This window comes from Vicugna pacos, chromosome 4, assembly GCF_048564905.1.
Source record: "Vicugna pacos chromosome 4, VicPac4, whole genome shotgun sequence".
In the NCBI taxonomy this organism is placed as follows: domain Eukaryota; kingdom Metazoa; phylum Chordata; class Mammalia; order Artiodactyla; family Camelidae; genus Vicugna; species Vicugna pacos.
This window is the reverse complement of record NC_132990.1, coordinates 59,326,791-59,342,372: the sequence shown is the minus strand read 5'-3', so window position 1 is coordinate 59,342,372 and position 15,582 is coordinate 59,326,791.

Below are 15,582 nucleotides of genomic sequence, written 5' to 3'. Positions count from 1 at the left end.
TGGTCCTACAGTAAACTGAAGGCAAAGGAAATCTACCCAAGTCACAATCATTCCTGCTCACTGAGAAGCAGGACCAGCCTTTGTGTGTTCTCTCCTAGTTTCACCTTCTGATACATAGCACACTTTAATTTACTAACTCAGCTCCTTTTACGCAGACTGCCAGACTCGATGCCTTTCCCCGCTTCTGTGGACCAGATTCTCCTTTTTATTTACCCCCTGACCTGTAGTCGCCTCTCCACCACGGCTCTGAGGTTAGCTCACAGCAGAGAGTTATCATCTGCCTGCCTCCCTCCATGCAGATAGAGGTTATATCTTATGTATCAACATATCCGTGGTGATATTTGCTGTAGAATATGTGCTCAGTAAATACCAAGGAAAAAAGGAAATAGTTAAGACTGGTGGGGAAAAAAAAAAAGCTTTCCTACAAGATAACAAAAAAAATGTTGAGGGCAGTCCTGGAGTGTAGTATCATAGAAGTATAATATTTTAGATAATGTGTGGATGTATCCGTCTAACCTCTTGGTACAGACCTCCACGGGAAAAAAAAATGGGTACTTGGCATTATCTTGTCCTGTACTTAGTAGTCAATCATGTATTTATTTCCTCTTCAGTCTTTATTCTTCATTCATTCCATCCAACAAATGTTTTGACTGATTGCCGGCTACCGGTCATAGACCATTGTACGTGCTGAAGAGACAGCAGGAATTAAAGTCAGTAAAGTCCTGCTCTCAGGGACAGACAAGCAAACAAACAAAAAATACACACACACACACACACACACACACACGCGTAATTTTTCTTCAGAGGAAAACAACCCAATGACTCAATTCTGTTTTCATAATTTGCGTTTCCGGAGTCAGAGACAGAAGAAATCTAAAAGATGAAAATGTTGACAGTTAACTTGATGTTTGGATTGATTCAGAGAATGCTGAGAAGCGGTCCACACATTATTACCTATCGGTGTGCTGATGAGTTTTGGAAGACGTTTGATAGTGACAGATTACTTCAGTCAAAGAAAAAGAGTGAACAGCGTTCAGTGTACCTGTGCACAGGGACCATCCTTTTGTCCTCAGCATTTGTGGGTTTTCTCAGCCCGCCCCCTCCGCGGCACTCACCTTGGCACGTGCTGTTTCATGTCCATCATTGCCAGGTGCTTGCTTTTCAAGCCACTTTGCAGCTTTAAACTTATAAATAAAGTGATGCTCTATCTGTGATCTATAAAATCTGTTCGTTTTATTTTTATTTCCTAACAACCGAAATTGCTCATCAGAAACCTTTAGTGTCTTTTGCCAATATGCCAGAATAGAACTGAGAGGGACAATGGTCTACCTCTATTCTACACAGAAGGAAAAGTTCTTCCCTTAAAAGCATGTTTATTAAGCCGGACATGAGTCTTAATATGCCCTAATAGGTTTTATTATTATTAAGACATAAACTGGGTATTGGATAACTGTTTGGGATTATTAATTTCACTGGTTGGGATAATGGCATTTTCAGTATTTTTTAAGGCTTGGTAGTTTAGGTAGTCACACCAAAGTACGTACTAATGAAATTACATGGAGGCTTGGATTTGCTTTCAGATGCTCCAGAAGGAGAGTAAGTGGTGGGGGTGGAGAGGCAGGTACAGCAAACACAGCAATAGTTAAGGCTGAGTTAGGGATATGTGGACGTTCATTACACCCCCCTCTCTACTTTTGTATGTGTTTGCCGTTTTCCACAATCAAAAAACAAAAGAAGTGTTTACATCACATTTGTTGGCTATGATCTGATGAATCTTGTGTTTGATATTCATGAAACTTGGAGTCAGTGCATTATTGTTTGCTCCCCAAACTGACAAATGCATGGTCTTTAGGAAACCCATGGTCTGAAATTATAGAACCATAGGATGTGTCCCTTCTTTAAAAAAAAAAAATGTAGCTGACTCATTCTCATGCCGTTTTCTTATTAATACGTAAGATGCATGAACTTAGTTGCTTCATCCTCTGGGCCACGTACCACTTCGCACACACATCTATTAAAACACTTTTATCTTATATATCATGGCTAATTTATGTCTGAATCTCCTTCATGGCAAGATTTATTTCTTATTCATGGCTGCAGTGATCAATAGCACCAGCTCTGTAATTCAACCACCCACATTCAAATGCCGGCCCCTGCCCCTGCGAGCCGCATGCATTGGCCAGGGTGCCTCCCTTGCCTCATCTGCATAATGGAAGCAACCCTAAGACCGACTCCAGCTGCTGTTGTGATGACTGAGCCTCACAAATAAGTCGGTACTCACATAATTTGCTGAGTCAGACAGTTTTTCTCAATCACGTACGTTTCCTTGTGAGTCCCGTTACTACACTAACAGTCTATGGGACTGTAATCCAGGCTCTTTTATCGCCTAATCTCATACTCTGTCCTGGACTGGAAGAAGCCTCGTAACAAGATTGAAAGCCGAGTCCTTCAAAGGAAAGTGCAGGCAGCGTTAACCCCAGTGCGACATTGCTGACGTGCGCTAGACAGGTGAGTGAGACCTCTGGACCTTATGGATTTGATGCTTCGATGGTCCCAACCCTCTCCCACTAAAGAAGGAACAATATGGTGATAAGGGCGCTGTCAAGGACTTGGAAGTAGAGTTGAAGAGAACTTTTATCCTTGGTCTGTGGTGCTATGCTATCAATTTGCCAAGATAGTCAATCTGCCTATTACCACCCCGAGCCCCTGCTACCACCACACCAGTGACCCTCCCCACTTTGTTCTACCAGCTTGGTGTTCAGGATTCTGACTCAGGTATCATAATAAGGACTTGAGGATTGATAAACCTTTGGCCAGAGTTGCCTCGCCACATCCCCAGATGCTATAACTGTGTCTAGGTAGCAGTTAAAATTAGACTTAAACACAAACCACAATGTTCAACAGAGTTAGGCTGCTAAACATATGTCATTCATCTAAAATATGTATGTTTACCATCTCTGAAATGGGAATACCTCTTACAATGGCGTTGTATGGTATTATTGGCAGTTTAATAGTATATCTTGCCATCCTAGTATCTTATTTTTTTATTTTTTTTAATTGAAGTATTGTTGATTTATAAAGTTGCATTAGTTTCTGGTGGACAGCATAGTGATTTTTTTGTACGTATATAGTTTCTTTTTCATTATAGGTTGTTACAAGCTAGTGAATGTAGTTCCACATGCTGTATAGTAGAACCTTGTTTATCTCATCATAGTATCGTAGATTCGGTAAGAAGTGATCAGATGAAATCCTTTCAGATCCTAGCTTTGTGTCAATATCACAGTTGACGTATGGAAACTTGCAGGCTTAGGTGATTACTGGCCCAAGTCTCTAGAGATATTTGCTGGGTCTTTAAAAAGCCTTATTTAGTCTCTGAGTTCTCTAAACCCTGCTATTTCTAATAAAAAACAAACAACACGATAGATGGAAAACATGTGAGTTCTCTGAAACCCTGAACTTTGATTTGAGAAATTGTTTTTGTATGAGTCATTGTGGGGTGTCTCTCTAGACCCTGAGCCCCCCCACACACACCCTGCCCACTGCCAGTTCTTGGGTTTTTCTAATAGCTGAGTGGAGACGATAGGAAAAGGGAGTTGGCTAAATCCACCTTCTTTGATAGTCATTTCCTTTCACATACTTAAACAACCTTCTCCGCCCATTATCAGCCTTATCATCAAGTTCATGGGTAATTCACATAAACACGCCCTGGAGGGTTTGTCTGTTTGGCAGCGGGCTCTGGACTACGCCCCTACGCCCTGCGCAGGGTGACTTGGTCTTCTGATCCTTTTCTGGGTGTGCTGACCTTCAAGTTCATATTCCTCTTTCCCAGAAAATATGCCTTTCCTTCCATTAGCTGCTGCATTAACAACCACAACTAGTCGGTCATTCTCAACAGCTTCACTCTCTGCAGCGTTGTTGTTACCAGAAGGGATAAGGACCTTAGTGAAGTTCTTAAGGTCCTTAGAGAGCCCGAGGACTCTCATGTTCAGGTTTTCAAAACGGAGCTCAGGGGTGAGGGACTTACCCAGAGTGACATCCTCATTGGCGATAGAGTGACGAACAGAACCTTGGCCACTGCCTCTGGGGGGCGTGTACCTCGCCCCTCCAGCTGCAGTCCAGATTCCCTCCAACTGCAGCCTTCAGAAGAGCAGACAGACCGCAGAACTGGACAGTTAGCGTCCTCTTCGTAATCGTTCTGGATTATAATAAAAGGGTAGGAGAATGCACTGGACATTACTATTATCACCAAGACTATGGTGGTGTTAGAGGTGCAGCAGTGTAGCTTGAGAATGGAGCTCAAAGGTCCACTTGCAGATGACTTTAAGATCAAGAAAGAATCAGTTGTCCACATCAAAGAGGGGAGGGGATGTGGAAAGGGGTTAAAGCATGTCTCACACTGTATCCCTGACCCCCTCACCTCCGCCAGGCAATAGGTTCCTAATCTTTGGTCCCTTAAATGCCTTCCCCATTTGAGGAGCTTCCTTGGCTGGATTCCTGCATTACCATTCTTCTATTACAGTAAAATTATATGATGTGGACTTGGGGATGCATTCGCCTCCTCGTCCTATTGAAGATCTTGGCTACATTCCCTCTTAAGCAAAAACACACAAGAACACACACACACACACACACACACATGATCCAAAGAAGGTTCAATACTTTTGTCTCAAATTAAGATGATAAAATCAAAACTTAGCAGACTTAGTGATTAGAGATGGGAGTAAAAAGAATCTGACCTCTGTACCTCTTAGTCTGTCTGGTCTCCTTGCTCTAGAAAATTAGACCTTCCTGCCCAGAACTTCGTGTTTTCACTCTTAGATGTTCCCTAACATGACGGAAAGAGGCCCAGTCTAAACCTTCGCTTATCTCTTCTACTCATTCTTTTGTCATTTTGTTTCCTGCAGAAGTCTCACCTCCCCGTCCCCATTGCCAGATGCCACCCCTTCTCCAGAAACTGGCAGCTCCCACGACTCTTCCTGTGTAGTGCAAGTTTTCACGGTTCCCAGCTTATGTTTTTCTCATCCGTCTTTTAAAGCCACTGGATAAAGCAGTAGAGGAAGCTTTTAATTGCCAAGTAGAGAAGGAGGACATCTGGACTCAAAGCACAATTTCCTTTACTTTTTTGCTTTTTCTCGGAATCGCCCCTGACTACTTGCAAGGGTGAACGCCCTGCTGATAGCATCCATGTTGCAAAAGGTGATGAACCTGGTCTGACTCTCTCCAGCCAAGATAAAAGAAGGAATTTATCATGGTGGCATTAAGTAAGAAAGCTTATTCTGAGGGTGTGCTGGGTCCACCTTATCTGTTTTTTGGAAGCATGTGAAATATGAACTTGACCGTGGCACCTGTGTGTTGTCGATGTGTTTCTTACCGAGCATCTGTTGTAAAACCTCCAGGTCATCCCTCCCTAATGTGTTCGCAACCATTTCAGGGGGTCCTGAAGCTACCTTTACACTCTTCTCCAAATAAGTAACACCTGCCATTCTTTCTCTCTTGGCTCTGGTTCTTTAAAATGAGACATCCCTGGAACTTACCTTGTGAAGTTCCTTCCAGAACTTGCTGCCGTTTCCTTCCCATCACCAGGTATCCATGGCCCCCAAAGATGACCCGTGCCCATCACACTGGCTTATGATGCTCTGCTTTTCCCAAACACTCATGGTCGCGATAATCTAGCATGGTGATTGCCAAATGGCACTGCTCACATTTCCAACATCTCATGAAGATTATGTGTGAAATTCAGTTCTTTTGCGACAGAGGATTATTCTCTGAGACTGTGCTCCCCAAATCCTCCTGTCTCTCTACTCCTAGTGCCTTCCCCAATTAGCCCAATTCAGTAAAACCTTGTGTTTTATTTTGAAACCACCCATTCGTGTAGTTTAAATTTTTTCAAAGAGGTAATACAGTCTCCTAGGCCTGTCTGTACTGGCTTTGCTCCGTGTTCTGTCTCTATCTCTTGAGGGAGGAGGATGGAGGGAAGAAAGGAAGGCATCCGGTGTGGATCAAGCACCAAACTGTTTTCAAGTGGCAAGGCTGGGTGATTAACTAACTCTAGTAGCGACAGAAGGCCCTCACAAGGTGTTTTTGTCCCAGAATTGTTCATGTTGGGCAAGCTAGAAATCACAGACCATGTGCCTTGCCTATGTCCTGTAGCACAGGTGGAATTGTGGTAGAATTTGCACATTAGATCATGGCATCTGTCGAATAAGCATCATTGGAAAGAACGACAGTGGGAAAGGCCTAGGGAGTCACAAGTGATTGAAGGATATACCTGATCATCCAGTAGCTTCTACAGAAGTGGGCTCACATGTGCTGAGATCTGCCTCGTCTATGACTCCCACATGCTCATTTGGTTTGTTACTGCAAGTGCAAAAGCATGGTTTGAAACTAAAGGAAGGAAGGAAGGAAGGAAGGAAGGAAGGAAAGAAGGAAATGATGGAGGGAGGGAGGGAGGGAGGGAAAGAGAAAGAGAAAGAGAAAGAAAGTAACCTAATTAAAGAACAGGATGCTCTAAGTCATCTACTTGAGTTGTTTTGCTTCTGTGGTGAAATAGCATTTATCAAAATCCAGATGAGGTTTTTGCCCAAACAGGGCAAAACAAGGAGAAACTTCAACAAATTTCAATTAATTTAAAACCTATTCTATTTAACTTCGTGTCATCTTTATGCCCCAGTAGAGGTGCTCACTGACTGCGTGCTCAGTGTTAAAAGAGTAACAATGACAATCTCATGGATTTATGGCGCAATCTTTAGTTTTCAAAGTCGGTTTCCACATATAATCTCATCTGATCTCACAACAACTCAGGGAGGTGGGCAGGCCAGGTGGCCTGAGGCTTGTTTTATAGATCAGCAGTTCTCAAACTTGTGCAGGTTTGGAGCGATCAGAAGTCGTGGTGCCCCCTGAGGAACGATGTGAACTACTGACATTGTCAATTACATGGTAACGCTTGTAGATTCTGGGCAGGAAGTGTCAGACTACAGGTCAGGCAGAAGCCATGCAGGCTGCTGGGGGACCAGGTGATTAGACCTGGGGCTGGAATAGGTGGGGAGAGAAGCAGAGTAGGTCTGGAAGGCAACAGCAGAGACTTTTCTACAGAGGGATCAATTCAAGGAGCAAGTTGAGGAGCCCAAAGTAGGCAATGCAAGAGGGTCAGTGAAACAGACATGAAAACACAGAGAAAGGGGTGAGAGGGCTGCATATCTGGACCATGAACAGGGCTAGGGTCCCTGGGGTCCTGCTGATTTCATGATGGTCAAACAGGGAACCAAAATTAGCCCAAAATGTGGAACCCAAATGCTGAAGGAAGGTCAGTATTAGTCACCTTATCCTCTGATAAGTTGGGTTGTACCATCCTGGAGGGCTCTTCTCCAAGACCTAGGTGAAGGATGAGGGAGGTTTGACCCTTTTCTTCCCTCTGCATGCACTGATGATAGGGCCCCCTGCACCATGTGAAGTGCCCCCATGAGCGTTTGTCTTGCACGGGACTTGGGGAGAGTGGAGGCAAGCTAAGAACCACCTGTAAGTCAGAGCACATGAGCGATCACCACAACTGGACTCCCCATTCAAGGATTGATGGACAAAATAACAGATAACTACAACAAAAAAAGAGAAAACCACACATAGGAATGTTTGGATTCCCCTTGGGAGTTACTGCAGAGAAAAGTGATGAGGGCGGAGTCTCCCGGGGGTTAGTTTTAGTGAGTTGAGTGAAAAGGGGGTCCCCAGCAGTCCGCAGAGTAGGAGAAAATGTTCCCATTTGGTCAGTGATATTACCATTCCTTTAAGTATAAGACTTGTAACCATGGCATCTTCTGATTCTTTCTTGTCCGTTATAGACCTGGAGGATATAGAAACTTGACAAATATCTGTCAAGCCAGTGCCATCATTTCTATTTTACGTATGCAGAAAATGTTGCCTTCTGCTCCACTGCCACTCTTGTAAAATTCCTCATTCTATCATGGATGAATTTCTGTATTTCCCAACACGTTGCCCTGAATCGGTATCTCTGCCTCTAGCCTGTACAGTATTGCTCATCCTTCCTAAAGGATGCCTTTCCCCCATCCCTTTCCCTGCTCAAGAACACTTAATGCGCCTTCTTCATTGCTTACTAACCTCAAACTTCTCTCTCTAAAGTCCCTCCATAATTTGATTCTGGTCTACAGAGCCAGTCTTAATTTCCTTACTTGTCATCTCAAACCTGCCCTCCATAGGGGCATTCAACATTCAAACATTTAACTTTCATACAACTTACATTTCCATATGTCATCTATTAACACTCTATTGTCCTGCATGTGTAAAAGTTATTATTTTTTTGGTGGCGGGAGGTAATCAGGTTTATTTATTTATTCTTGGAGGAGGTACTGGCAATTGAACCCAGGACCTCATGCATGCTAAGCATGCGTTCTACCACTTGAGCTAAAAGTTATTTTTTAATCTAACTTTACCAGCACTGATTTCTTTCCAGAGCTTTCTTCATCACTAATAAAGTTTTCAGTGGACAAGTAATATTAGCTTTTATACTTTAATTTAAAATATGTAATAAATAAATGTGGCTCTGATGCAAGAATAAACACACAAATCACGGGGAGAAAAGCAGAAATGCTTAAACACGCCCTCAGTTGTAATGTTATCACAAAGCCATGGAGGAAGACCGACCTTCAGTAAATCGAATCAAGGAAAGTGTACATATATTCTCATCTGTTCCCTCAACAACAAATAGTGACAATTACTAAAGAGTAAAATGTACCTGGACACAGTGGGGGAGGCATATATGTAATATTTTATTTGTTGAGGGGTGGGCACACCCTCTATCCTTCATGTATTTTGATTGTCCTCAGTTTTTGTGTTTTCATCATTACCAAAAAAAATTTAATGTTAAAACTAAAATTACTTCTTATTACTAGGAAAAATATGAGTATACACCAATAGCCACAAAAGGAGAGTTATCTTCTCAAACATACAATCAGTGGGAAAATGAAAAAAAGACATCAATATATTTGGCTAAAAAAATTAATTTCTGTCCCCCAAAATGATGAATTACTTAAAAACTTAAAATACAGAGTCTCACACATAAAAAAAAAAAAACCAAACAGCCCTCCTAATAAAAGTAGTTCAATACTCAATCATATTATATAAAAAAAGAGATATATGTTCAACCGTGTTAGTAATCAAGAAAATACAAACTAAATACAAAACGAAAACTATGATAATGTAACACCTTTTCTATCAGTTTAACAAAAAATTGGGTTATAAAAATCAGTAATAATGCTGGTGATGGTGTGACGCCGTAGGCAAGTTCTTGGACGTGCTGGTGTATGTAGGTTTGTGCAAGCGCTCAAGAAGGAAGGGTGGCATCACACATCAAGGTCACTAAAAATAGTACGTTCCTAGGAAATGACTCCAAGAAAGTGAGTTTCCACAATTACTTATTAGAAAGTCACTCATCACAATTTCATGTGATGCTGTTTTATGATTGTAAGTTTATAGAGAATATAAGAAAAACATACAAAAAAAAGTCAATTCAAAGACAGTGCCCTCAAATGATAGAATGGTATGCAGCAGTTAAAAATCATGCAGTCTGAATATATAAAAATAGATTAAAAAAGAAAAGTTTCTTTTGTATAGCACAGGGAACTGTGCTCAATATCTTGTAATAACCTTTAACAGAAAAAATATGAAAACAAATATAAGTATGTATATACAAGACTGGGACACTGTGCTGTACACCAGAAATGGACACATTGTAACTGACTGTGGTTCAATTAAAAAAAAAAAGAGGAAAATCATGTGGTCCAAGTATATGAGATAATGGGAAAATGCTCCTGGCAGAACATTCAGAGAGAGAACAGAATACAAAATCATGTAGTAATACAACGGTGATGTAATTAAACTAAATTTCACATGTATACGTGCGTGTGTGTGTAACATCAAAATATAAACAGTGGTGGTAATACAATCTTGGAGATAGTGTCCCAGTTAATTATTTTTCTCTTTAAAAAAAAATCTTTTTTTCTTAATGGCGGCACTAGGGATTGAACCCAGGACCCCATGCACGCTAAACACGTGCTCTGCCACCGAGCTATAAACCTCCCCTCGTTTAATTATTTTTCTGCTTTCCTGTTTTCAGTAGTTTGAAATGTTTTTGTAATAAAAGCCATCAGGAATACATAATTAACTATAGATTTTTACAAGAAGCATTGGAGGATTTTAGAGAGACCGTAAGCCACCTGTGGCAGTGAGCGGGGGTGACATGGAAAGTGAATGAAGACTCCAGTGTTCTCTGATAGAAAGGAAACAAAGGGATCTTTCAGCAGGAAAGAAGCAGCCATGAGGTTTTAGTAAATTCTTTTCCTTGGTGATCCCGGAGCCTCAGTTTATCCAACGGCACACAGAGTTCCTTTTCTGGTTTTACAGAACAAGTTTGCTGATTCAAGCAGATTGTTTTCTAAACTGACTCACTTGTAACATCGCCCTTCCTTCCAGTAACAGGCATTTCCCTGACCTCAGTCTGTGTTCCAGCTCTTTCCATGCCTGAAAAAAAATCCCAGGACTTTTTGGACCTAAATCTACGATGTTTAGGGCAGTGATGCACCTGTTTCTCCTTACTATGACCGCAGCTTCTCCGTATCTCCCATGCTGGCAGAAATCTCCCTATAATGGTGAGAATTGCCATGATACTAAATAACTGACCCCCCTGAACACTTTGCCCTTAGCAGGTTTTGACCGATACAATCTCACTCACTTCCCTGAAGGCACATTATGGGGGAGCTGAGTGATAAATGAGAATGGCCGTTTCTTCTTTATCTTTCTGCAAATCCCTGGCCTCTTGCGTTTCTTTTCCTCCCCACTGTACTATTCATACTCCCGCCCCCTAACCTTGAGCCAGTGCCAAATGCCTTTCAAATAACAGCTCTCCTTCCTGCTCTGTCCCAGGGACTAGCCATCGGCCCGGGGCCTTAGCAGAGCTTTGCTTCCTAGCAGTAAACGGATCACTGAAAGCCATAGTCCCATCTCAGTGCTGAAATTCCAAGCATACATGCTTGTTTTGCTTTTTTAAAATTGAAGTATAGTTGATTTACAGTGTTGCGTTAGTTTCTGATGTACAGCATGGTGAATCAGATATATATATTTTTTCGTATTCTTTTTCATTATATAGGTTAGTATAAACTCTTTCATATAGTTCCCTGTGCTGCACAGTAGGGTTTTATTGTTTATTTTATATACAGTAGTTTGTATTTGCTAATCCCAGCTCACTTCTGAATGTTGCGGTTGCCCATCTGATGTCTGGGAAGAGCAATGGTTGCATTTCTCATCAGTATCGCAAGGCTGATCTTTAGCTGGTACGTGCAGGAATGGCCAGGTGAACCAGTTGTTAAATTATCAGAATATAAGATGGCTGATAAGTAGCCTTTGCCCCCAGGTCCCACCTCATTGAGGCTCTTAGAAGTCCCTCTCCTTGGACACCTCAAATCTCCCCAAGTCCAGCCACTGGAAGGGTTAATACCTGGCAGGAGACCCAGCTGAGCTGATGATGAGCGGCTGTTGTCCATTTGTACTGATCACTGTCCAAGTCTCTCAGGGTGTTAGATATTTTGGAGGCTGCTCCTGCATCATTAGGGTGTTAAAGGCATGATACACCAGACCAACATAGGTTACTCCAGTTGCTACAAAAAACCTTCCAGTCTAGTGGTCCTCAGACTTGAGCACGCAGCAGAATCACCTAGACGGCTAATTCAGACACATATCTGGGCCCCGCCCCCGGGATTCTGATTCAGTAGATCCAGGATTCGACCTGAGGATTTGCATTTCTCACAATTCCCAGGGCATCTGCTGACGCCGACGCTCCCAGGACCTCTGTTGCACGGACAGCTCCCTGATAGAAACGTTATCTCTAGAACAGAGCTTCGCAAACACCAGTGTGCATAAGGATCACGTGGGGAACCTTCCAATACAGGTCCTTATTCAGTGCATCTGGGACGGAGCCTGAAGGTCTCCTTGTCTGTCAAGATCCCAGGTGATGCCAATGTCTGTGCACTTGAATGGCGAGGTCTTAGGGTGAGAGTTCGTGCTTCTCACCCCCATAATGAAAGTCCTAAACATAGGAATCCTTTATCCTTTCTGTGCACCCTTCCCTTCTTATCCTCCTTTTTTTTATTTGTTATTCTTTCGTTGTCGTAGTTGTTCCTGTAGCTTCTTTCTCTTTTTTTAAACAAACTCCCAGGTGATGCTGATACTGTTAGTCCGTGAACATGCTGAGTAAGTAGTAAGACTCTTTAATGTGTCTAATTCTACACCTCGACTGCAGCGCACTTGAGAACAGCCCCGTCTTTCTCTCATCGGTATCCTTGAACTCCTCCCCATCAGCCCTCAACTAACACCTAAACCAACACAAAGAGGAAGATATCACCAGAGCATTAGGTAAGAGAGAATAAACCGGCTTTTTTTTTCTCCCTTAGGATAAAACTAATAACCATCTGAGTTTAGTATTAAACAGTTCTCTAGCTACGTCTGTGGTCCTTACCATTTTGGTGTGTCTCTGACAGTTCCGAGGTGGACTGCAAGTAATGTCTGTGAATGATTTCTTTCTTTATTTTTATTTTTTATTTATTCTTTTCAAAGCCTTTTTTCACTTTGCCCCCTTTTGCTCTTCCTCCCTCCCATCTCCTCTCACCAACTGTCTTTTCCTCCTTTCTCCCTTTACTCCTTTTCTTTCCACTCTTTTTTCTTGTCGATGTTTTCAAGATTTCAAATTCCCAACCCACTCTCTGGATTCCACCCCTGGATAATTTTTTTTTTTTTTTGATGCAACCCTAACTTCTCAGAAAGCGACTCCACCCAGACTGTTTTGGAGCTGCATGATTCCAACAATGCGGTCATGAAATGAGTCTAGGAAAATATGTGTGCATGCTTGTCGGGGAAACAAAGCAAGCAGTCAAGTGCGAAGGGAAGTGCTCTTTTCTAGAAAACGCTTGACCGGGAGCTTTCTTCCAAGACTAGAAATTCGCCCTGCTTACCAACTAAGCGCTTTCTCTGCAAAACATTAAAAAGATGCCTGTTTTTGTGAACTTGGCTGTTTCCTGGATTTTAATGGTGCTCAATTCTAGCTGGGAATAAACAGACTTCTGTGATCCATCCTCTCCCTGCCCTTGGGCTGGGCAAGCTGCTTAGTGGGTAATTCGACGGAAAAGTCTGCAAGCCCTAGCATGGAAGACAGAAGTCCTGGCCCCGCCTTGCTCTATTTCCAAGAACCCAGGGATGTGGCAGGAGTTTGTTGGTTCAGTAGCTGCGCCTGAGAGTTAATTCTGTACTATCTCCTCTCCAAATGCAGTGGAGAGAAGTTCAAGAAGAGCTAATTCCTAAGGGGAAGGATGGTAGAGATGATAGATGTCTTCTTGGTGCAGAAACAAAAGGAATTCACTGAATTCAGTTCATCCAGTGCTAGGTGACTTGCTAAGGGACCTGCAGATTACAGCTGCCCCTGTACTCCTCCCTATCTGACAGGTGACCCGGATTTAATTTCTAAACTAATTCCAGCTGGGATAAGTTATCTAAGCTTGCTGTACCTCGAGTAGAGTGGCCACAATCGTTTAACAGATAGTTGCAAAATAACATAAGATGTTGCCTAGAGCGGAACCCACACTTCAGAAGAGTGGTTCTCAAGCTGGGGCTTGGAAGACGTTCAGTATATGTCAACATCTATCTTTCCTTCTTGAATGAAAAAGAAAGAAGAGAGGAGATGATAAGACCTTTAGTGTATAGCCATGAATACAGCTCCTGGCTGTGATGGTCGACACAGCAAAATCAGGGGTCTCAAACTCGAGCGCCAAGAGAAGCCAAGCAAGGGCTATTAATAAGTAAAGCACCTGAGGGACAAAGAGAAAAAGAATAAAGCAGACAATGGACAAAGACTTTAGAAATAGTTCAAATACCTATTGTAGTAGAAAACCAATGGCTGGATACACACAACAAAAATGGCATCTTGTCCCTCCACCGCGAGTTCTCAGAGCAATAGAAGATGGTGGGGACAGAGCTCAGCTGGAAAGAGCACCCCCTTTTCTAGAGGGGCAGCCACTGCTCTCCACCTGACAGTGTTCATGCAGCTCAGGACGAAAGGCCCAGCATTGTCAGATCTTATGACTTGTTTCAAGATGAGTAAGAGGTTTTGTTTGTTCCTAAAACGCTCTAGTTTATAGATGTTGGCCAACCCTGTGGTATGACCAACACATTGGGGCCATCGAAGGGCTTGTGGACGTGAGGTTTCAACCTGTGTGCTGCTTTTCCTTTTCCGAGTTCTGCCAGCTCAGAAGGGGGCATGCTGACCTGCTGTTTGCTTTCTGTTCTTTAAGAGGTAAGAAAACCCTTTCTGACGTAGAAACTTGGAAAGCCAGGACGGTGCGTGCCTTTGCCGGCTCGGGCTGGGGGTTGCACACACCTGACTAGGCTTCTTTCTATCTGCTAGTTCTCACCATAGTCCTAGGATGTGAGCACTATCTCTGTTTTGCAGATGGAGGAATAGAAGCTTAGATAAGCAAAGCTTTGCTCAAGAGCTCACAGCAGCAACACTCAGGTTTGAAACCAAACTGTTTTATCCCAGGTCGGTGCCTCTCATAGATCGTCAAGTGGAAGGATAACATTTGTCTGAGTCTCACTAAAGCTCATTTTTCTTCCACGTTCTCCCTTAAGAAATATTAGGCAGTTGGGGAGGCTCGGGAAGAAATTTAGATTACTGAACTGCCAGTTGGTAAATAGTTATTTCACAACATTAATGAATATTTTGAGTCTGGACATATTGGAGGCCAGAAATTAAATTCCTCAATCCTAAAGGTAGATTTCTGTCTATTGTTATGTACCTTGGGTGAGAAATTTTTAAACACCGATGATGATATTGAGTCATACTTCTTGCAATTTGACCCAAATAAAGAAATTTCTATAATACTGCATCTTAATGTTTTCCAGGTGAGTATCAGAAGCCCCAGCTTAATTCAGTTTAAACTATAAAGCAACTCGCTATCTGTGGAGTTGAAAATTCCAGGCTTAGATGGAGCTTCTGGTAATGTTTCATCCAGCGACTCAAGAAACCCAAAATTCAGGTTTCCTCTGTGTCACCTCTCTGCTTTCTGAAATATTGGCCTTAAACAAAAATTGAGTTCCTGTGTGTTTTGTTTACAACATCTTGCTTGTAGCCAGATAAAGAAAGAGAAACTCTAACTGACACAAGGGCTCGGAATCGCTTTCTCTCACTTTCTTGTTCTCTCTTTACGAACCCTTGGCCTCAAGACAGGATCGTTGGTTAGATTAAGATAATCAGGGTCGAACTCTGGATTTAGGGTTAAATTCATCCCGTACAAACTGCATAGCTGCTATAAAATAGAGGAAGGATAAATTTGCCCACAGGAAAACCAGTGTATTTGGGGGGAGAAAGTGGAGGAAATGAGTGGTGGGCAGCAACTGACGAGTATCTGCCGGCAAAAAAACAACTTGGCCGAAGCCACACAGAAATATTCATCGTTCATGTGTCATTTCGCTCATACAAAAAGGAAAGACAGATAGCTCGTTCCTGAGAGACCTGACGGGAGGTATGGAAAA